General features: G+C 41.5%; 1 protein-coding gene across 9 annotated transcripts in view; it reads left to right on the forward strand.

The window, feature by feature from the left end:
• LOC136851262 (uncharacterized) overlaps positions 1–24,216 on the forward strand; it is a 71,171-nt gene that overhangs the window by 44,944 nt on the left and 2,011 nt on the right. The gene's annotated exons all lie outside the window — the stretch shown is intronic.

Here is a 24,216-nt window from a genome sequence, read left to right on the forward strand (position 1 = left end):
ACTAGAAGCAAGAAAAGCTCTCTGAACTGAGTTAATTGCGGCGAAATAAACACCGCGTTATCGATTCCCAAAACAAAACATTGATCGCAATTTATAATACAAAAGCAATATATGGGAATATACGCAATTGTATACAATGTAGTAAAGCATAACTTTTTAAAAGATCCATGAAAAAGATGTGCATTCGTTATGTTGATGTTTGTATAATACTGTTAATATGTGAATAGAGTTTAGTATAATGTAGGCTAGGCTACCGTATATGTAGCCTATACGATATACCATAGTGTAGGCCAAAAGACAATAATAAATGTAAAAAATGGAACAGCAAAAGCATGCCTGTGTTTACAAACACCTCCAGTTTGTTGATGCAGCACACAGCGCCACCAAATCGAAGCGGCCAGCGAGCGAGTTAGTGCAGCGACCCGGGAAATTTGAAAATTAGTGCGGAAACATTAGAAATTACTCTAGCCGAAATTTGTGCCAGATTACTGATTGTTCCGGACTACTGATTGCCGGATTAGTGATGGTCAACCTGTATTGGAATATATGACAGTGCGAAAAAAAATTTCATATATAATTGTATACAGATCGCGCTGTGAGCAAAACGGTTAAAGCTAATGAGTTTTTTTTCGTTGTATAGTATACTAAATTGCGATGATTTTGATATATTACAAATTGTAAAATGATCAAAGCAACACAGAGAAAATATTATCACAAAATGATGCATGAATTTGTAACGCGCGGACGTAAAAAAGTTTTTTCAAAAACTCACCATAAATTGAAATATTGTGCTAGAGACTTCCCGTTTGTTGCAAAATGAAGGTAAATGATTGAATATTACTAGAATGTAAGAGTTTTAGCGTACAATTGCAGTTTTTTACCATTTCGGTTGAGTTAAAGTTGACCGAAGGTCTAATTTTTTCTATTTATCGTGATTTATATGAAAATATTTCAAAACTGATAAAAGCTACAACCATGAGTTATTTTTTGTTGTATTCTACATGAAATTGCACACATTTTCATATATAAAACTTTATGTAATGGCCAATAGAGAATGGTACAAAAATTATGACAAAGTGACTAAAGAATTTCTGGGATGTTCGGCCGAGTTAGCACGCGCGGAGGTAAGGAAAAAGTTTTTTTCAAAAATTCACCATAAATCGAAATATTGTGCTAGAGACTTCCAGTTTGTTGCAAAATGAAGGTAAATGATTGAATATTACTTGAATGTAAGAGTTTTAGCTTACAATTGCATTTTTCGACCATTTCAGTCGAGTCAAAGTTGACCAAAGGTTGAAATTTTGGCACTTATCGTGATTTATATGAAAATATTTCAAAACTGATAAAAGCTACAACCATGAATTATTTTTTGTTGTATTCTACTTAAAATTGCACACATTTTCATATATAAAGCTTTATGTAACGGCTAATAGAAAATGGTGCAAAAATTACGACAAAGAGACTAAAGAATTTCTGAGATTTTCAGCAGAGTTAGCGTGAGACGTAAGGAAAAGTTTTTCAAAAATTCACCATAAATCGAAATATTGTGCTAGAGACTACTTCTCGTTTGTTGCAAAATAAAGGTAAATGATTGAATATTACTGAAATGTAAGAGTTTTAGCTTACAATTGCATTTTTCTACCATTTTGGTCGAGTCAAATTTGACCGAAGGTTGAAATTTTGGCACTTATTGTGATTTATATGAAAATATTTCAAAACAGATGAAAGCTACTACCATGAGTTATTTTTTGTTGTATTCTACATAAATTTGCACACATTTTTATATATAAAACTTTATGTAACGGCTAATAGAAATGGGTAAAAAATTACCACAAAGTGACTAAAGAATTTCTGAGATTTTCAGCAGAGTTAGCGTGCGCGGGCATAAGGAAAAAGTTTTTTCAAAAATTCACCATAAATCGAAACATTTTGCTAGAGGCTTCTTGTTTGTTGCGAAATGAAGGCAAATGATAGCATATTACTAGAATGTAAGACTTTTAGCTTACAATTGCATTTTTCTACCATTTCGGTCGAGTCAAAGTTGACCGAAGGTTGAAATTTTGGCACTTATTGTGGTTTATATGAAAATATGTCAAAATTGATAAAAGCAACAACCATCAGTTATTTTTTGTTGTATTCTACATAAAATTGCACACATTTTCATATATAAAACTTTATGTAACGGCTAATAGAAAATGGTGCAAAAATTATGACAAAGTGACTAAAGAATTTCTGAGATTTTCAGCAGACTTGGGGCGAGCGGACGTAAGGAAAAAGTGTTTTTCAAAAATTCACCATAAACCGAAATATTATGCTAGAGACTTCCCTTTGGTTGCAAAATGAAGGTTAAGGATTGAATATTATAGAGTGTAAGAGTTTTAGCTTACAATTGCATTTTTTGACCATTTTGGTGGAGTCAAAGTTGACTGAAGGTTGGAATTTTGGCACTTATCGTGATTTATATGAAAATATTTCAAAATTGATAGAAGCTACAACCATGAGTTATTTTTTGTTGTATTCTACATAAAATTGTGCACATTTTCATATATAAAACTTTATGTAACGGCAATAGAGAACAGTGCAAAAATTACGACAAAGTGACTAAAGAATTTCTGAGATGTTCGGCCGAGTTAGCGTCACGCGGACGTAAGGAAAAAGTTTTTTTTTCAAAAATTCACCATAAATTGAAATATTGTGCTAGAGACTTCCAGTTTGTTGCAAAATGAAGGTAAATGATTGAATATTACTCGAATGTAAGAGTTTTAGCTTATAATTGCATTTTTCTACCATTTTGGTCGAGTCAAAGTTGACTAAAGGTTGAAAATTTGGCACTTATCATGATTTATATGAAAATATTTCAAAACTGACAAAAGCTGCAACAATGAATTATTTTTGGTTGTATTCTACGTAAAATTGCACACATTTTCATATATAAAACTTTATGTAACGGCTAATAGAAAACGGTGCAAAAATTACAACAAAGTGACGAAAGAATTTCTGAGATTTTCAGCAGAGCTAGATGTGAGAGTTTTAGCTTACAATTGCATTTTTCGACCATTTCGGTCGAGTCAAAGTTGACCGAAGGTTGACATTTTGTCGCTTATCTTGATTTATATGAAAATATTTCAAAACTGATAAAAGCTACAACCATGAGTTATTTTTTGTTGTAATCTACATGAAATTGCGCACCATTTCTTATATAAAGCTTTATGTAACAGCTAATAGAAAATGGTGCAAAAATTACGACAAAGTGACCAAAGAATTTCTGAGATTTTCAGCAGAGTTAGTGCACGCGGACGTAAGGAAAAAGTTTTTTTCAAAAATTCACCATAAATTCACCATAAATTGTGCTAGAGACTACTTCTTGTTTGTTGTGAAATAAAGGTAAATGATTGAATATTACTAAAATGTAAGACTTTTAGCTTACAATTGCATTTTTCTACCATTTTGGTCGAGTCAAAGTTGACCAGAGGTTGAAATTTTGGCACTTATTGTGATTTATATGAAAATATTTCAAAACTGATGAAAGCTACTACCATGAGTTATTTTTTGTTGTATTCTATATGAAATTGCACACATTTTCATATATAAAACTTTATGTAACGGGTAATAGAAAATGGTGCAAAAATTATGACAAAGTGACTAAAGAATTTCTGAGATTTTCAGCAGAGTTAGCGCACGCGGATGTAAGGAAAAAGTTTTTTTCAAAAATTCACCATAAATCGAAATATTGTGCTAGAGACTTCAAGTTTGTTGCAAAATGAAGGTAAATGATTGAATATTACTAGAATGTAAGAGTTTTAGCTTACAATTACATTTTTTTACCATTTTGGTCGAGTCAATGTTGACCGAAGGTTGAAATTTTGGCACTTATTGTGATTTATATGAAAATATTTCAAAACTGATAAAAGCTACAACCATGAGTTATTTGTTGTTTTATTCTACATAAAATTGCACACATTTTCATATATAAAACTATATGTAACGGCCGATAGAGAACGGTGCAAAAATTACGACAAAGTGACTAAAGAATTTCTGAGATGTTCGGCCGAGTTAGCGTGCTTGGACGTAAGGAAAAAATTTTTTTCAAAAATTCACCATAAATCAAAATATTGTGCTAGAGACTTCAAGTTTGTTGCAAAATGAAGGAAAATGATTGAATATTACTAGAATGTAAGAGTTTTAGCTTACAGTTGCATTTTTCGACATTTTCGGTCGAGTCAAAGTTGACCAAAGGTTGAAATTTTGGCACTTATCGTGATTTATATGAAAATATGTCAAAATAGATAAAAACTACAACCATCAGTTATTTTTTTGTTGTATTCTACATAAAATTGCGCACATTTTCACATGTAAAACTTTATATAATGGCTAATAGAAAATGGTGCAAAAATTACAACAAAGTGACTAAAGAATTTCTGAGATATTCAGCAGAGTTAGCTGATGCTTTCGTGTGGGAGAAGAAAGAAATTCGCACATGCGCAGCTGGGTCACGCTTGTAAACAAAACAACAGCGTGATCCGTGAACTCCCAGCATCCCTCAAGGCGTGTGATTTAAAATTTTTTGCAAACTAGGTCTATAAGCATTTTTCCGCGAATATTTAAAAAAAAATTTTTGTTTTTGACGTATTTTACGTCCACCCGGCACCCGACAGACAATTTTTGTTGACGTAAAATACGTCCAGTCGGCGTTAAAGGGTTAACCAGTCTCTTCATCTTTTGCTCATACTAAATCCTTGTCTGCTAGTCTATTCCTCTTTCTCCGTCAGAATGCACTTGTTCGTTCTTTACATGCTTTTTCTTCAGCTAGTGGCAAATCTCTTACTTTTGCCTCGATTAATGTTTCTCTTTCCAAATCTACCATGGTTACAGTATCTACTGTTATTTCCAAGCTAGATATTCTAGCTACATAGCTTTCTAAGGATGTGTCATATGGGAATCCTCTCAAGTCTGTTGACTTGCTTTCGGGTCAGGTGGGAGAGTTGTAACTCCTCTTCCCACTGCCTCTCAACATTTACCATTTTCTTTTGCTCAGCTGACTTGTGTCTACTCAGCTGAGTCTCTTCAGTCTGCGTTTCCCTGTCTCTCTTTCATTGAGCTACGGATGCAATACAGGTACTCGGCTGCTGTCTCCTCCTGTTGTCAGCTGGCTGACTTTTGGACAAGGCAGAAGAGTCGTTGTAACTCCTCTTCTCCCTACCTCCCAACATTTCCCGTTTCCTTTTGCTCAGCTGACTTGTGTGGACTCAGCTGAGTCACTTCAGACTGTGTTTCCCTGTCTCCCTTTCATCAAGTCATGGATGCAGTGCAGGTACTTGGCTCCTGTCACCTCCTGTTGCCCAGCTGTTGCCTCCTGTTACCATCTAGTGGAAGAAAAGTTTGAATTGGAGGATCTCCGTCGGTATGATCTGTGTTTGCTGGAGCGTTGCGCTTCGTTGTACTGTCCACATTAATTGAGAATAGTGAATAGGTCTCGGTTTCTTCGAGTATTTTGGCACCCTTAAGTATTTGGAGAAAGGGAACCCAAGCTTTCTCCTTCAATTAGAGTGTATTTTGTAAGTTTTCTCATACTTGGGTGCACAAAGCTCCCTTTAAGTCTGCCTGGGATTGTCTTCTAGTTTTTTATGAAGTTGCGGAGCACCTCATCTTGCGGTACAGGAGCTTAATTGGTGCTTAAACCTCTTCAGTAGAAGATTCGGTTTTCTTTATCTCTTTCCTGTGAAGAGACGAACTAGAGACTGACAAGTGCTTTGGACATGCTGAAATGGAGCCTCAGTTTAGATTGTTGAAGTTTTTATCTTTTATTAAACTTTTGATCAATATTATTGCCTTTTTGTGTCCACTTAGAAAGGTTGAGGCACCAGCTTAGTGTGTTTTTGGCGTCAGCTGGTGTTAAGCGAGGAAGAGTGTTAGCTTTTAACTTGTGCAGTGGAACTCGTATCTGATGCTGCAGGCTAATGATCTTGTGCTTATGCTAACTTGGTTTAGAAAAAGTGAGAATACTTATGCTCCTAATCTGTAGTAAAGGCTTATACTGCACAGGTTCAGGCAATAAGGGAGGATATATTGGTACAAGTCATGTTTTATACCTTTTGGGGATAAGTTCAGCCCTCTGGTTCTGGTAGATGGCCAATTGCAGGCCTTCTGGCATGCTTGGAGAGACTTAGGAGCAGAACCTTACCCGGTGGAGGCACTGAAGAAGAGTTATGATTCCTTTTTAGGTTACTCTCCAATGGTTTAGTCTCCTATAGCTGTTGTTTTGTCTTCTCCAGGAGAAGTTTCTCATTCTTTAGTAGGACTAGGCAGTAATTCAATGGGATTTTACCTCTGGCTTTTTCCTAAAGCAACTGGAAATTGACACCCAGTGTTGGACACATTGAGACTGAACAACTGTACGTGTCTGTCCCCATGCTTTTGGTTTTTCCAGCATGGTTTTAGTGACTTTCCCAAAGAATGATCAGATCATTTGGTGGACATGCAGGAGACATTTTTCTCATACCAGTACATCCTCAGTCATGCAAGTTCCTTTGAGGCATATTTACAGAGGAGGTACAGTATTGCTGTTCAGGTGCTTTGTTTTGGCTTGTGTACAGCACCTCTATAAGTGTTCACAGGGGAATTTGTTGGCCATAGGTGGATGATGTCAACTTTTAGGGACAAGAAATCTTTTCTACTGAGTAAACTGGTTCAAGTTGGCCAACTCTGTTGACAGTATTTCAAAGGCCAAGGATTTGTTGCTTCAACTGGCTCAGTCTTTGTGCATTATGATTTTCAGTCTATTACCCTAAATCCTCCTCATTTTTATCTGGTGATGTGGGGATGATACTGGAAATTTGTAGGCCTGTATGTCAGAAGGCAAATAGGCACTTGCTACTTGAAGAATTTCAGCCCTGAAGGAAGCTTCATAAGTGGTAAGGGCTTCATTTGTTAGGAGTTAGAATAATCAGGCTCAGTTACAGTACAGACTCAGCTTCAGAGATTATGACTTACAGCTAATGTTAATTAAACTTGTTAGTGATCTAGGACCATCATTGTTGCCAGGTTCTGTAGGAGGGATGCTGTAATCGAGAGTTGACCATTTTAATCTTAAACCTATGTCCAGGTTTAGTTTTTTCACTCTGTTGTGTAACATGAAACAAAGAATTTTGATAAGTGTCGTTATACTTACATACACCATAGAATGGTCAACACTGCACCTGGTAAACCTTACAAGACTTCAGGGCAGTGGAAAGACCATCGAAGATGCCTAGCAGGTTTATCCCTGGTCAGAAACTAAGTCATAGGGGGAAGATTTCTTCTTCAAGTGAAATGAACAAGGACAGTGTTTTTGGCAATTGAGGATTCAGAAAGAACAAAACTACCTGCAGAGTGGCCATTACATCTGCAAATTCGACAGTTGCTGTGGGGTTAGAGGAGCACTCAAATGCGGACTTATTAGTGTGCAGATTAACATGTAGGATGTGTTTCTTCAAGTTTTGCCTGATTTAGACTTGTAGGCCTTCCCTGCTATCCACTGTAAGGAAGAATTGAGCAAATTACAAGTTCAAGAATTGCTTTGACTTCTGTAGAGCTCTAGTAGTCTCAGAGCAAATGATTTTCGGACTTTCTAGCGCTCTCAGTAGATGTCACTGTTAGTCTTCTATTAAGGGGAAAGTGACTCAAACTAAAGAATTCCATGCACTTCCACTAGCTTCTGCATCTCACACTTAGCCACTTGGAGATACTCGACTATCTCCTCCCAATAAGGGGATTTTCAAAGGTATTATGGGTTTAGCCTTAAGTAGAGAAAACCATGGCCTAGTGTCAGAAGCAGCGATTTGTGTATTGCTCAGGGTGCTGTTCTAGAGGAATTTTCAGTACCTGAAACCATGTAGACATCAAAGTTTTTATGCTTTCTTAGATATAGTAAGACTTTTTTGTTGTCTACTTTTAAGGTTATTGTTCCATACTTTCCTTGGTATTACATCATGTGCTATTAGATCTGGCTGATGATCAGCACCTTAAGGTGTTAAGATCAGTTGAAATTGAAGCTCATACAACTCAGTGTCAATCTCTCTTTGGAATTTAGATGCAGGTCTTAATTTTATCTGCAGATTCTGTTGAGCCCCTGGAATGAGTTCCATTGAATCATTTACTATGAAACCTCCTTTTATTTAGCACTGTCGGCAGTTAAAAGGGTAAATTTATTGCAAGCACTCTCCTGAAGGCTGCTGTAAAGGGAATGCTATTTTATCTTTTTGCCTTAGAGCTGAGAATGATGGTAAGGCCAAGTTTTCAGAGAACTATAAGAATTCCAATTTAATGTCTTTGGTGGGGAAGAAGAGGAAACACTTCTCTGGCCTGTTGGGGCAGTTAAAACTTATTAGATGACCTAGATGCCTTTGTCAAGGGTTAAGCCTGGAAGAGGCAAAGTTATCCTTTTGTTTTGTGGTTTTAGAAACCTAGAATATCTTTACATCTTTGTCAAAGGTTAAGCCTGAAGGAGGCAAAGTTAAACTTTTGTTTTTTTGGTTTTAGAAACCTAGAATGTCTATGTCAAAGAACTTGAGGTTATCTGTGATGTATTTGATTAGGTTAGTGCAATAAGAACTAGTTCCATACCTTTACTTTTATTGAAGGTAACTACTGTATGTTTGATGACAGTTTGTTGCTTAAGGATGGGATTAATGCAGCGTGTAGAAGTACAGTTTGGTTTTTGCCGCTCACCACCTTAGTTATAAAGAATCGTGTTTAAAAACAGTAAAGCTCTTAGTTCACCTCTAGTAGCAGGTAAAGTCTGTTCCTGAACCGAAGAAAGAGCAATCTTTTGGACTCTGTTTTAAATCTTGGTTTTTAATATTCTGGCGAGCATGAAGGTCCATATATTGTATAGGAGCGTACCTTTATATCACAGGTATTTATTTTTAGTGATTTGTTTTGTAGGGCTTTCGGACCCAGGCACAGGGGTCACCTCATGCTGCTTCTGTTTCATTCTGGCTGAAATGAAGTGGTTTTCTCCGCAAGGCTGCTCTTCGCTGCACATGTACGAGAGCCTTGCCCCCTGCATGGAATCCAACTTCTGGCAGCAGTAAGATCTAGAAGGGATTCCAGATCAGGCAAGAATGTTTTCGGTTTTCATGCAAGAAACCTTTAGCTCAGCTGACTGAGCAGGTTTTGTCTATCTGCACCACCCACCATCCTTTTCTAAATGCGGGAATCACCTCTCTTTAATAGTAGGTAAGATCTTCCCAAATAATATAAATTTTCATACAGTCGACTCATTAAACTGGACTCTGTTAATCTGGATATCAGATAAGACGGACACCGAAGAGGGTCAGCCGATTTAATATACGTAATATTCATCCACAATTTAGGATAGTTACTGTTCCTCTCTCGTTGTGTATCATTTTCCTTCTTATTTACCAAGGGAAAATAAACTTTTCATATATATTTTTATTTTATATATACTGTTCTGTACTTATACTGTACTAAATTAAAATGCTTCTAACTTGTAACTGATTTAACTTGTGCACAGTATGTACAGTCATTACAACATGCTATTATCTGGAAGGGTAGGAAGTACCGTAGCCAATCACTGAGCATTAACAGTTTTACCTATCTGTTGCCTGACTGGTAGCTACGGTACAATGCTTTGTATGTTTTTAGGAAAGAAAAGATGTGACAAAGGTAAACTTTATGAAGACAAAAGCTGAGTTACTGAAGACAATACTTGCTGAGTTACAAAGAGACGATAGAGAGAGTGGAGAGAGAGAGAGAGAGAGAGAGAGAGAGAGAGAGAGAGAGAGAGAGAGAGAGAGAGAGAGAGAGAGAGAGAGAGAGAGAGAGAAATTGCCAGTTCCCTCTATGCAGCTTAATTCTATCCTCAAGAGATTAAAGAGATGAATTTTGTTTTGAAGGTATGTTAACGCAGCATTAGTAAATATCATATGATGCAAAAAAAATTATTTTATTGCTGAAGAATCTTTGAACCAGCAATTTTGCACTCAAAATAGTGAGATGGAATTCATTTTATTCTTTTTGTAATTAAAATGCATACACTTAAAAACTACTTATTGTATGCAAAACACACCTACTTATGTCATCGTTACGTTCATCGTCAGCTTCACGTGAGCAAAATGTTCTTTCTCAGACAGAATACAGCTAGAACTTGATTGGCTGGCTGGTTGCCATGGTGATCTGTTAGCCAGTGACAGCCCTCTACTTCTGTTCTATTTATAGACATTTCGATCACAAATTGTGTGTACAGCACTAAGTTTGAACATTGCCATGATCATGATTATTGGACTGCTGATGGCAAAAATGACTCAGTAATTTGCTTTATGTAATTATTTCCTCATGAAAACAAGAATTTAACAATAATACAGTATTAACGTTTAATATAGTGGTATGACAAATCCCACACAGTCTGTTGTAGTCATGCGTCATCACTTGCGAATCCTGTTCTCGGACCATCCTCAAATGGCTGCCAACTGATGACGACGTTAGTAACAATAAAGAACAACCCTCTCCAAGATTGATATGATGAAAAATATTTTATAGTTTTACTTATCATTAAAATTCACAAGTTGAATTACAGTATCTTACTTTTCATTTTGGAGACTCTACTTCTTTTTACTTAATTATGCGTTCATCGTCTTGGCCTAGGCATCTACAGTACATATGCGGCTGAATTCTGTCATTTTTATAATCTTTTATTCTTCATTTTTCATCTTATGCTATGAGGTTTAATCAAAACATTTTGCATTGGTTTATTATTCATACTCTTTATAAAAATAATGAAATACAGTATGTTTATAGGTATTTATAGGTATATATAGTTATCGCTGGTTAAACTGGACTATCAACTAAGACAGACACCCTGCCCCCCCCCCCCATTAGTCTGTCTTAACGAGGGTCGACTGTAATAAAATTTATTATTTGGATACTTAACTTCCGTTAAAGTAGACCCTACCCAGCCTCCCCACAACTTAGTGGGCTGTCAAGGAGAATTCTGACAAGAGCTTAAACATTCGAAACACACCTGGTGGAGAACAGGTGTACTAGACAGTCATCCAGGCAGCCACTGGATCTTTTGTTTGAATGCTGACTCGCCAATTGTTGCAGAGATATAAGCTATTTTTAACTGTAGGTAAGTATCCAAATAATAAATTTTATCATGAAAATTTATATTTGTTCCCACACAATATACAAACCATCGGTCCTTAACATACGGAATTACTTCCAGCGAAGCTGGGACGGCCATTAGACTTTTGAACAAGGTGGTTAGGCAGTTAACTACCGTCATACGATGCAGATGTGTTTCCTTACTCTGTGCCCTGATCGCCATTTTGCTTTTTTCCTCGGTGGATCTTTCTTGTTTTCTTTTGTGATTACAGTCAACCCACCGTATTCGCAGGGGTTGCGTACCACAACCCCCCGCGAATAGTTAAAATCTGCGAATAATTAAAACCCCTCTCTGAAAATGCTTATGACTGCCTATCATGAAAGTTCAAACACCAAATGTATACGTTAAACTATCATTCTACGTCAGATATACCTTAACTATTATCCTATTACTGTATTAATCTTTGAAATGATATTAATGTCCTTTTAAAGCCATTTTAAACATTTTACCCTTAAAAATATATGTACGTACTATATAGCTTACAGCTTTGTGTGAAAATAATCCAGTCTACCCTATGTATTCAGGCACACACATTTTCTTTCATACAGTTAATATTCAAGCTGTCCTGTTTTCTTTTACAGGGGAAACTTTTACAGGGGTAACACTGGTTCGAGATGTAATTCAGAGAGAGAGAGAGAGAGAGAGAGAGAGAGAGAGAGAGAGAGAGAGAGAGAGAGAAAACAAAAATACATATGCACATTAAAAAAATTTAATACTAAATACATATTAAGATTACATAAATCATATGGTTACTCACCAGTGATGAATGCTGATCAAAGATGATGATGATGAATTACCTATGCAGTTCGATAAATGACAATGAAGATATGACTGCACAGCAAAGCAAAAGAGTTACATTTCCTCTGAGGGCGCCTCTTCCCTTCTGGAGGCACTTCGTCAAGGGTTTCAGAAGGCACTTCTTCAGGCGCTTGGGGAGGCACTACTTCAAGCGATTGGGGAGTCACTTCAGGCGCCTGGAGAGGCACTACTTCAGGTGATTGGGGGGCACTTTTTCAGGGGTTTAGGGAGGCTTTGGAGGGTCCTTCTTTGTATGTTTAATAAACATAGTGATAGGCAGCTGCTGTTGTGGCGGAATTCACACCCACAAACAACACAACACGCAACACTCACCCTGATCTTCGGTTGCTGGAGATGGATAAGGTCCACGGTCGCCAATCACAGCACACAACCACGAAACAAAAACTTAAACCGACCCTCCACCAACAACGAACAAACAAAAAAAAAGAAGAGACATGAACCATTAATGCTGGTACCAAAAAAAACAGACGAACTCCCCGTTCACTTTCAAGGTTGGACCTCAACTGCCCAAGACTTCCCCAAAAACCGAAAAACTCCCGACAGACCGACAGACAGAGAGACAGCCGTAAAACCAACTCCAACAACCGAACCACTCACAATGACAATTACACTCTCTCTCTCTCTCTCTCTCTCTCTCTCTCTCTCTCTCTCTCTCTCTCTCTCTCTCTCTCTCTCTCTCTCTCTCTCACAAAACGTTGGGAAATGCTAAATAAAAACAAATTTCTGATCCTCTATATTTCTCCCCCTTTTAGCATTTCCCAACCAACACCTTTCACACCTCTTTCAAATCGCCTTACGCAACACCCACGGATGCTCCCTAGCAGGTCCTCTAGATCGCGTTCGCGGGCACGCAATCATTCTCTCAGACTCGCTCTCTCTTCCAGCAACATTCAGATTTACATTTTCTCGTCCATTCTCTCTCAGATTCACGCTATCTTCTTCACTATTACCACTCTCAATTTCATCCACAATCTCATCTATACCCTCTAACTCGTTCCCAAATACCTCCCCCAATTCTTCAACTAACCCATCCCATTCGCTCATTGACTTTTCCAATTCTTGCAACGATTCATTCATGCTTTCAATCACTCGTCTATCACTGCTACGCTCTCTTACACTTTCGCTCACCTCCAACCGTTCACTAACCCCTACACGTTCAGTCAACTCAGTTATATCAAACCCGCATATGCTATAATGTTCTATCCATACCATCCCATTCATCCGTATTACACGCTTTATCACTCATTTCCACTTTGGCACTCACACCCCTATCACACAACTTACGACCATTCAGTTTACTTACGTTCTTCCCTTTCTTACGTTTTCTACCATACTCTATCAAAACAAATTGCTGATCCTCATGCAACAACCCCTCACGTACATGCATCACATGCACCGCTTGCATCCTGGAGGATCCACCCATTTGAACCCCCTTCACACTCAGTTTCCCGAATTCGCTGTCACAGTCACCCTCTTTCGTCTACATACACTTGATACATGCCCTTCCATTCCACATTCGTCACACTTCGCTCTCGGTTCTGAACACATTCTCGCATAATGTCCATTCTTACCACAGTTGCCACATATTACATTCACTGGGTACCCCTACAACCATTAGCAACATGACCCACCTGTCCGCACCTGTAGCATTTAACCCCTATCTTTCGTACACTCCCTTACCAAATGTCCCGGTTGCCCACACCAAACACGCTCCTAAAGCCCACCTACACTCATTCTTTGTATGTCCTTCCTTTCCACATCTAAAACACTTCGCTCGACTTCCACTCATCGACCTTCCCCTTTGTACACTACTATCCCTAACCCGTCCAACCCGTTGTTCCCTTACAAACTCATCATTCGTCCTCCCTGGCACCTCCACATTACTTGCTCTTACACTCCTATCTATTACACTATCGGCCATTCTCATTGGGCCCCTCAACACTGCATCCCTAAAGCTTCCAAACTCTGGTACCCTCTCATCTACCCCAGCCCTTACACTTACACTTCTGCTCTCTTTATAACCCTGTCAAGCTCATAATCTTCTACAATTTCAAAATTTCTCCCCAAGTCAACCTTTCATTCGTCCATCTTTTCTTCTCCTTCCGCTTCAAGTTCACAAATTCTCTAACTCCATCTGGCACTGTCCCTAACAACTTCCGCACTAACTCCTTACATTCATCTATCCCATCATCCCCAAACTTCTTCCTTGCCAACGTCTCCAGCCTACAAGCATATAGTGACAAGGTTTCCCCAGCTTTCATTCTTGCCTCATCAAATTCATTCTTCCTCTTATACTTAACACTCGCTTTCATACGCCTCGCTTGCTCAACTAGTCTAGCTTCCACCTTGTCATACTCAACATCCCCACACTCATAATAACCCTATACATATCAAGTAAAAACCCAGTCAAATACTCTCCTAATTCTCGTGCCCACACTCTCTTACTTTCCCCATACTTATCCTGACAAAACCTTTCATACTCCCTAAAGAAATCATGCACATCCCTACTTCCATACTCATTATACTTTTCACACCGGGTACCTCCCTCACATACATAGCCTTTCTCACTTCTTTCTCACTTTCACTCTCACTTTCGCTACTTTCGCTCTGTCCTTTCATACCCTCTTCCGAATACAAAGAGTCCACTTCTGCACTTACATTCATCTTACTCATTACACTCTTCTTCCCCCTCTTTTATCCACTTTTATCCACTCACCTCCATCCACCTCACTATCACTACTGCCTTCACCCTCTCCCCTTCTTTCCTGCCTTTCCCCTTTCCTTCTTCCCTTTTTCTTTCCCCTGACTTATCCTTACTTTCCCTCTGTTCCTTTCCTTGCTTTTCATTCCCCTTTTCCTTACCCTGCCTCTCATTCCCTCGTTTCTTACTTCCTATTCCCATATCACTTTCATCACTCACGCCCATTCACTTCTTCCTCCTTTTCTTTCTCTCTCTGCCCCTTCACACGTTCCAGAGAACCTGCCTCCAACAGCCCCTTCTCCAAAAACACCCTTGAACATACCTTTCATCATTTCTTCCACACCTTTCATCATTCCCTCCAACTTTTTATCCATCCTCTCTTCCGACTCTTTCATCTCCCCTTTCATTTCTTCTTTCGCACTTCTTAGCATTCCCCCCATCTCCTCCAACTGACTCCTCAATCTCTCATTCTCACCCCTCAACCACGTATTCTCCTCTCTCAACCTCACCAGTTCCTCTTCCATCCTTCTCTTCAGTCACACTACCAGCCACCAATCTCACTTGCAGCTGCAATACCAGCTGCCCCACGTTGGGCGCCAAATATTATGTGGCGGAATTCACACCCACAAACAACACAACACGCAACACTCACCCTGATCTTCGGTTGCTGGAGATGGATAAGGTCCACGGTCGCCAATCACAGCACACAACCACGAAACAAAAACTTAAACCGACCCTCCACCAACAACGAACAAACAAAAAAATTAGAGACATGAACCATTAATGCTGGTACCAAAAAAAGAGACGAACTCCCGTTCACTTTCAAGGTTGGACCTCAACTGCCCAAGACTTCCCAAAAACCTAAAAACTCCCCGACAGACCGACAGACAGAGAGACAGCCGTAAACCAACTCCAACAACCGAACCACTCACAACTAATTACAATCTCAATCTCTCTCTCTCTCTCTCTCTCTCTCTCTCTCTCTCTCTCTCAAAACGTTGGGAAATGCTAAATAAAAACAAATTTCTGATCCCTCTATACTGTTGCTGCTTCTTCATGTTGATGACTTGATTATAGGGCACTAATGCCGCATCAATGGCATTTTAAAGCTTTAAGGATCCCATAACAAAGACGCATCCTGCGCCTCCTTGATTATCCTCTTAAGTTGGGACAGACTTTCCAATGACAGGCCCTCATCCTCCTCCTCATCAACCGAACCCGGCGTGTCTTCTTCCTTGCTGGCAGACTTCATCAGCTCTTCCAAATCCTGGTCTGTCATGGGATCAGAGTGGGCATCAATGAGGGTGCTGACTTCGTCTGGGGTGATGTCCTCGAAGCCTTCTCCACCAAGAATCCTCGCCAACTGGACTGCCTTATCAATAGCCGAATGTTGAATTTATAAAGGAGAAAAGCCCTTATAATCATAAGCACACTCCAGCCACAACTTCCAGCAGGCATTAAGGGTCTCCTTCATGTCATTCAATGATCGGTCAGTGTGGCAATTGTGAATTTACACCAATACTCCTTCAGCGTAAATTCACAGTCAGTGTTCATTGCATTCACAAAGTGCTCGAAGGAGTTCTGAGTGTAGAGTACCTTGAAGGCACGGATCACTCCCTGGTCCATAGGCTGGAGGAAAAAAAAGTATACCTTAGTTTTACCAGACCACTGAGCTGATTAACAGCTTTCCTAGGGCTGGCCCGAAGGATTAGACTTATTTTACGTGGCTAAGAACCATTTGGTTACTTAGCAACGGGACCTACAGCTTACTGTGGAATCCGAACCACATTATAGCGAGAAATGAATTTCTTTAACAGCAGCAACTAATTCTATATAGCCACATATAAAAGTTTTAAGATTTTGTGTTGTAGCCTGAAAACTGTGTACAGATCTAATATTAAATCATATCCTTTCTTGATAAGATATTTTCTATCTTTTGGCCAACGTACATTCTTATCAGTTGAAAAGTAATTTGCTTATCCATAACAATACCGTCTGAAAATTTGCAAAGGTTAGCTTTTGCTTTTAACCTACATACAAAATTGTCTGCAGATTCACCTCTCGACACTAAAGTTGAAAACTCAAACCTCATGACCCATTTGTGTTGTTAAGTTTTTTGAATACCTTTGCTGGTTTTTTCTTATTCTCATATGATAAAGTCTGTGCTTTTCTACAGTTCATGATCCTTGTGCCCAGCTGACTAAAGAATATACTGTACAGTAATATTTCTTTTTATCAGGAACATTATTTATTTCAAAATAACTGCTTAAGAAATCACACCATTCTTCAGAAGCAACAATTTGGTCTGCTGCTTCCCAATTAAGGGTTGGTAGCAAGGCTGATGTATCCTTAAAATTAGATGTTTGTTCATGAGACTTACCTGTCAGAGATATATATAGCTGTATTCTCTGATAGTCCGACAGAATTTCAAAACTTACGACACATGCAGTGGGAGATCAGGTGTTAGTACCCATTCCCGCCGCTGGGAGGCGGGTATCAGGAACCATTCCCATTTTCTATTCAGATTTTCTCTGTTGCCGGTACTGTCAACACCTGTTTTCAGTACCTCCGTCTTGGATTTTCGTAAACTTGGTTGTCACTTAAGTATTTGTTTGACTTTTGGTTTTTTGACTTGGACTTGTGGCTAGGCATACGCAATTGTGGACTGTTTTGGATTTGGCTTTGTTTTTGCTTGGATTAAGATGTCTGAATCTAGTTCTTCTAGTTATAGAGTTTGCTGTGTGCAAGACTGTAGGTGAGGCTACCAAAAATTCGGTAGATCCTCACACTGTATGCTCGAGGTGTAGGGGCATGTTTGTTTATTTAATGATCGATGCAAGGAGTGCGAGTCTTTGCCTGATGCTAGTTGGAGGACTTATTATTCCTATGTGCGAAAGTTAGAGCGGGATAGGATCAGGAGGTCTTCCTCCAGAAGTGTTTCAGTGAGTAGGAGTCAGGGTAGTGTTTTTTCACCTGCTAACCCTCCCGTGACGTAGCTTTTCCTAACCCTGTGGTGTTGCCCCGGGCCCCAGGTTGTGTCTGCGGAAGGAGATGCCCTGTCGGTTATTATGTCTTCCATTCGTAACCTGGAAGCTAAAATGCTCGCTCTTCAAAGTGCTGTGAAGTGCAGTGATAGTGTCTGTCCCCCTAGTGTTGTGGAGGGGGCGTCAGATCGGCCGTATAATGCCTCTAGGCCTGGACCTCTGCCGGACTCCCAGGACTCAGGGAGTGGGCAAGTCGAAAGCCGCAAGAGGGTTACGCGGACCCCCCACCGATCTGGCGTCCCTTCGGCAGGTCCTGTTGACGCTTCCCAGGCTGCGAAGGATCGTGCACGGGCACGAATCCTTAAGGATTGCTTCTCGTCCCCCGAATCTTCCTCCCCGCGTCAGGGGTGGAACTCTCGGAAGGACTCTCGCCCTTTGAAGAGAAGCTTCAAAGAAGGGGACGCTTCACGTCCCTTTTCTCGTGACGCTCTTCGCTCTTCTCTGGAGAGTTTTGACGCCCTCCCGCCGCAGAAGAGGACCAGGACGTCATCGGACGATGACGCTTTTGAGCGCCCCGGTCGCTCCAGGAAGAGAGCTGTTGCTTCCCCTGTGAGAAGGAAGAAGGCGTCCCCTCGCCCCTCGTCTTCTCACAGGATCAGCCCTTCTCCTGAGGAGGAGACTTCTCCTACTCGAAAGCTTCTGCTAGACATGCAGAGGCAGATGGCTTCGTTAATGGCCCAGAAGGAGACTGATACGTGTCGTCGTCGGAAGGATTCCCGACTGCCGATCAAGAGGTCCAAACCGTCCCCTTCTCCTTCTCCGCGTTCGTCTTCTCCTCATGCTTCGCCGCCCTCTAGAAGTCCTTTGGCTCAGCGCTTTACTGGTCTCAGCAGGGATCGCCAATTCCCTCTTTCTGACGCTCTCCATGCTGCTAGGCTTGACGCCCCTCGTTATGACGCTCCACTTGTTTCTCGCCATGACGCTTCTCATGCTGCTAAGCATGATGCTCCTCATGCTGCTCGGCAAGATGCCCCCCTTGCTGCTCGACCTCATCGGGACGCTCGTCAGGACGCTTCTTGCCGAGATTTTCGCAACCCCTCTCGGACTTCTTCCAAGCAGAAGTCCCTTTTGCGAGTTGGTCTGCAAGGGCTTAGACCTCCCGGAGTTTCTCCAGTCTCTTCGGTTGCTCCCATTGAAGAAGGAGAGCTGTCAAGTGCATCGGAACCTGCAGTTGAGGAACAGTCCTCGACTTCATCAGCTTCTTCCGATTACCAGGTCTTGACACGTTTGCTGAAGGACTTGTTTGGGGACAAGTTTCAACCTTCTGCTCCTCGCCCTCCTCCTTCGCAGTTAACCTCGTCTAAATCGCAAAAGACTTCAGGTTTTGTGAAAATGGCCACGTCTCTCTCTACGAAGAGGGCCTTTAAGAAGGTTCAGGAGTGGATGGACTCCAGGAAGGCCCAGTGCAAGACTTCTTTCGCCTTGCCTCCTTCTAGATTGAGTGGGAAAGCGGGGATTTGGTACGAGACGGGAGAGGATGTTGGTTGGAGAGTTCCTTCCTCTTCCCAAGGGGACTTCGCCAGCCTTGTGGACGCTCCTAGAAGGTCTCTCCTTTCGTCAGCGAAGGTGTCCTGGACGTTGTCTGAGACTGATCACCATCTGAAAGGTCTCTTCAGAACATTGGAAGTTTTCAACTTTCTGGACTGGTGCCTGGGAGTCCTGGACTTGCAGGCTCGTAGCCCTGACTCCATTAGTTTGGGAAAATTGTTCAGCGTCCTAACTTGCATGGACAAGGCGGTCAGGGATGGCTCCGAAGAGCTGGCTGCCCACTTCTGTACGGGGCTTTTAAAGAAGAGAGCCATATACTGCAACTTCACTGCGAAGTCGGTCTCTCCTTCTCAGAGGGCAGAGTTGCTGTTCGCCCCGATGTCTAGCCATCTTTTTCCCCAGTCCTTAGTCAACGATACTTCCGCCACTTTGCAAGAGAAGGCTACTCAAGACCTCCTGGCCCAGTCTTCTATACGTCCAGCAGTCCCTTCGACTTCTTCCCTTGGGCAGGCTTCCAAGATACAGAAGCCCTTTCGTGGAGGAGCTTCTTCAAGATCGTCCTCTTGAGGAAGAGGTCTCTCCAGAGGTAGAGCCCCTTCAAAACCTAGGGGCAAGAAGTGACTCTGTGGACCTCCAGACACCGGTTGGAGCCAGGCTTCTTTCCTTTGCAAGAGCCTGGAGAGAGAGAGGGACGGACAACTGGTCCCTCGAAGTCATCGAAAAGGGATACAAGATCCCATTCCTCGTCTTACCTCCGTTGTGCTCGAAGCCCAAGGATCTGTCGCCATCCTATCAGCAGGAGAAGCAGCAGATTCTATTCGACCTGCTCGAGCAAATGCTCGAGAAGAAAGCTGTGGAACAGGTTTCAGATTTACAATCCCCGGGCTTTTACAACAGGTTGTTCCTGGTCCCGAAGCAGTCAGGAGGATGGAGACCAGTCCTGGACGTCATCAGGTTGAACCATTTCGTTCTGAAAGAAAAGTTCAAAATGGAGACCTCCCAGTCGGTTATAGGAACCTTAAGACCAGGCGACTGGATGGTTTCTCTCGATCTCCAGGACGCCTACTTTCACGTCCCTATACATCCTCCATCAAGGAAGTACCTGAGATTTGTCCTGCGGGGACAGGTATATCAGTTCAGGGCTCTCTGCTTCGGGCTAAGCACAGCCCCTATGGTCTTCATGGTGTTAATGAGGAATGTGGCGAGATGGCTTCACCTTGCAGGGATAAGAGTCTCACTTTATTTGGACGATTGGCTCATTCGAGCCTTGTCAATTTCGAGGTGTCTGGAGGACATTCACATGACGTTGGATTTGACGAAGTCCCTAGGACTTCTGGTGAATTTCGAAAAGTCCCATCTGACCCCGACTCAGTCCATCGTTTATCTGGGGATTCAGATGGATTCAATGGCTTTTTGAGCTTTTCCGTCACAAGAAAGACAGCAGCAGTGCTTAGACAAAGTTTCAGCCTTCCTGCGGAAAGAAACATGCTCGGTGAGGGAATGGATGAGTCTGCTGGGGACCATTTCATCGCTGGAGAAGTTTGTTTCCCTGGGGAGACTGCATCTCAGACCGCTTCAATTCTTCCTTGCAGAGAACTGGCAGGACAAGGAGGATCTGGAAGTTTCTCTGAAGATCTCGCCAAAGGTGAAGGATCACCTAAGGTGGTGGCTCGATCCATCAAAGTTGGCAGAAGGCGTTTCTCTCAAACTTCAGAACCCCGACCTAGTGTTGTTTTCCGACGCGTCCACATCGGGATGGGGAGCAACACTAGGGGGGGAAGAAGTGTCGGGCACCTGGAGAGGGGAACAGGTGTCCTGGCACATAAATCTCAAAGAATTGGGGGCGATTCAGTTGGCCCTACTTTTCTTCGAGGAACGAGTCACAAACCGAGTAGTCCAGATCAACTCGGACAACACCATGGCCCTGGCATACCTAAAGAAACAGGGAGGAACTCACTCTCGGTCCCTGTTCGCTTTAGCAAAGGACATCCTGCTGTGGGCACAGGCCCGGAATATTACGATCCTCACGAGGTTCGTTGCAGGTGTAGAGAACGTCCGTCGGGATCTTCTAAGTCGGCAACAACTGCTACCGACCGAGTGGACCCTGCACCAAGAGGTTTGTCAGGGACTGTGGAGGCTATGGGGACGTCCCTTGGTGGATCTCTTTGCAACTTCCAAGACGAAGAGGCTTCTCTCTTTACTGCTCCCTGTACTCAATCCAGGAGCGATCTCAGTAGATGCTCTTCTCTGGGATTGGACGGGGATGGACGTTTATGCCTTTCCCCCGTTCAAAATCCTCGGAGAAGTCATCAGGAAGTTTGCGTCGTCGGAAGGGACGAGGATGACGTTGATCGCCTCGTTTTGGCCCTCGAGGGAGTGGTTCACAGAGGTCATGTCCTTCCTAGTGGACTTTCCGAGAACTCTGCCCATGAGAGTCGATCTACTCAGACAGCCCCACTTTGAGAAGTACCACAAAAACCTCCCGCTCTGAGTCTGACTGCATTCAGACTATCGAGAAGCTGGCCAGAGCGATAGGTTTTTCTAGATCAGTGGAGAGAGCTATTGCCAGAGCCAGAAGATTCTCTTCCAGTAATTTGTACCAATCGAAGTGGACCGTGTTCAGGAGATGGTGTAGAAAGAAGGGCATTTCCTCTACCATGACCTCTGTGAGTCAGATAGCTGACTTCCTCTTGTTTCTGAGGAGTGAAGTCAAACTAGCGGTCCTGACTATCAAGGGATATAGGAGTATGCTATCAGCCGTTTTTAGGCATAGAAACCTGGACCTGACACAACAAAGACCTTCACGATCTATTTAAATCATTCGAAACCACGAAGGTGCCTCAGCAAAGAACTCCTTCTTGGAATTTAGATGTGGTGTTACGGTTCCTGATGTCCAGTCCTTTCGAGCCTCTTCGTTCTGCAACATTGAGGAACATTACCAGAAAGACTATTTTTCTAACCACTCTAGCAACTGTGAAGAGGGTTAGCGAACTTCAAGCCTTCAGTAAACATATAGGCTTTAAAGGACATAACTCAGTTTGTACTTTAGGTCCTACTTTTTTAGCAAAAAACGAGAACCCGTCTAACCCTTGGCCCAAGAGCTTCGAAATTAAGGGTATGGCTGAGATTCTGGGTCAAGAGCCAGAGAGAGTCCTATGCCTTGTCAGGGCTCTCAAAGTCTACTTGGACAAAATGAAGGAAAGTCGAGGCCCCTCGGACAATCTATGGTGTTCAGTGAAGAGACCGGACTTACCTATGTCGAAGAATGCACTGGCATTCTTCCTGAGGAACACGATTAAAGAAGCCCATTTATGCTGTCAAGACTCTGATTTTAAACTTCTGAAAGTCAGTGCTCACGAGGTGAGGGCGGTTGCAACTTCAGTGGCTTTTCAGAAGAATATGACACTCAGTAACATTCTGGGTGCCACATTTTGGCGTAGCAACTCTGTGTTAAACTTCACACTACCTGAGAGATGTGAAGACGACATATGAGAACTGGTTCTCGCTAGGACCATACGTTTCCGCAGATACAATCCTGGGGGCAGGGGAGTGACACACATCCTATCCTATAGAAAATGGTTAGGAAGTGTTTTTATGGTTGTTGGGTCGACCGCCAGAGGCGGACTTCCCACTCTTTTAGCTTTAGTTTTGCTATCCTAACTTAGTTAGGCTTGGTCAGGTGGTTGTTTTTCTTTGTTTGCCCTCATTGTATGGTCAATATGGTCTAGTCACATCGTGGTCACGCCCCCGTTGACAGATCATCTAGAACTCACCAGCTATACAGGTCACTACCTTGCTGGAGACTCTAGTAAAGCAGAAGCGGACTTGGGTGACAGTAATCACGAAGTCAGCTATGCTAACAGGTAAGGAACCAAGGTGTCAATCACCTACATGTATATGTTTCCTAAATCCTATTCTGTCGGTACCCACCTCCAATGGTGGTATTCAGCTATATATATATCTGACAGGTAAGTCTCATGAACAAAATGATATTTTAATGATAAAATAAAGTTTGTTCATACTTACCTGGCAGATATATATATTCATAGTGCCCGCCCACCTCCCTCAGGAGACAGTGGCACTAGAAAATCTGAATAGAAAATGGAATGGTTCCTGATACCCGCCTCCCAGCGGCGGGAATGGGTACTAACCACCTGATCTCCCACTGCGTGTGTCGTAAGTTTTGAAATTCTGTCGGACTATCAGAGAATACAGCTATATATATATCTGCCAGGTAAGTATGAACAAACTTTATCATTAAAATATCATTTTTAAATATCCAAAAATAAGCAAATATTGCTGCAGTAAATTAGCACAAAAAACACCTCTAATGAAGGTTATGTTCCCTATATCAAGATTAATTTACTGTAGGCTAATGTTTAATATGCAGTCAAAGCAGTCCAGTTCATCTCCAAAGAGTGAGCAATGAGTAATTCAGCAGCCATTGATCATAATCCTATGACATACCGGTGTAAATGTCTCATCGTACATTATCAAATGACATCCATAAGTTTCCCAGTTGGTCTCCACTTGCTTCCACCTTCACTCTGTACTTTCCTGCTACTTCATCCACTATCAGTGCTGACATAAATTCCTTATATTCCAAGGCAGAAACTTAACTTCAGTGAAATGATACTGATTCCCTGTATGCTCTTGGGGCTGTCTACATCTTCTGGGTTCAAGCAGCTGCTATCATGTTTCATAATTCATCCAGTGGGGAAAGTGTTGTTAAGAGATGTATTGAAACGGGGAGGAATGTTTATTATTTAGTAGTGTACAGCTGCTCAGGCAACTCTTCATCATGCAGACATCAGGTAAGTATTTGTAACAGTTGTGTATTATATTACCCTTCAACTAAATTTTCCTAGGTGGGAACTTTGAATGTCTTACAGTAGCTCCTTTATCTGTCACCTCCTCAGATACATATACTATCCTAAAAATTCCAGTCAGACAGTTGGTATCAACTTCAGTCACTTTTCCATCAGTGTAGATATTGGACA

Source organism: Macrobrachium rosenbergii, chromosome 23, assembly GCF_040412425.1.
Source record: "Macrobrachium rosenbergii isolate ZJJX-2024 chromosome 23, ASM4041242v1, whole genome shotgun sequence".
Lineage (NCBI taxonomy): Eukaryota > Metazoa > Arthropoda > Malacostraca > Decapoda > Palaemonidae > Macrobrachium > Macrobrachium rosenbergii.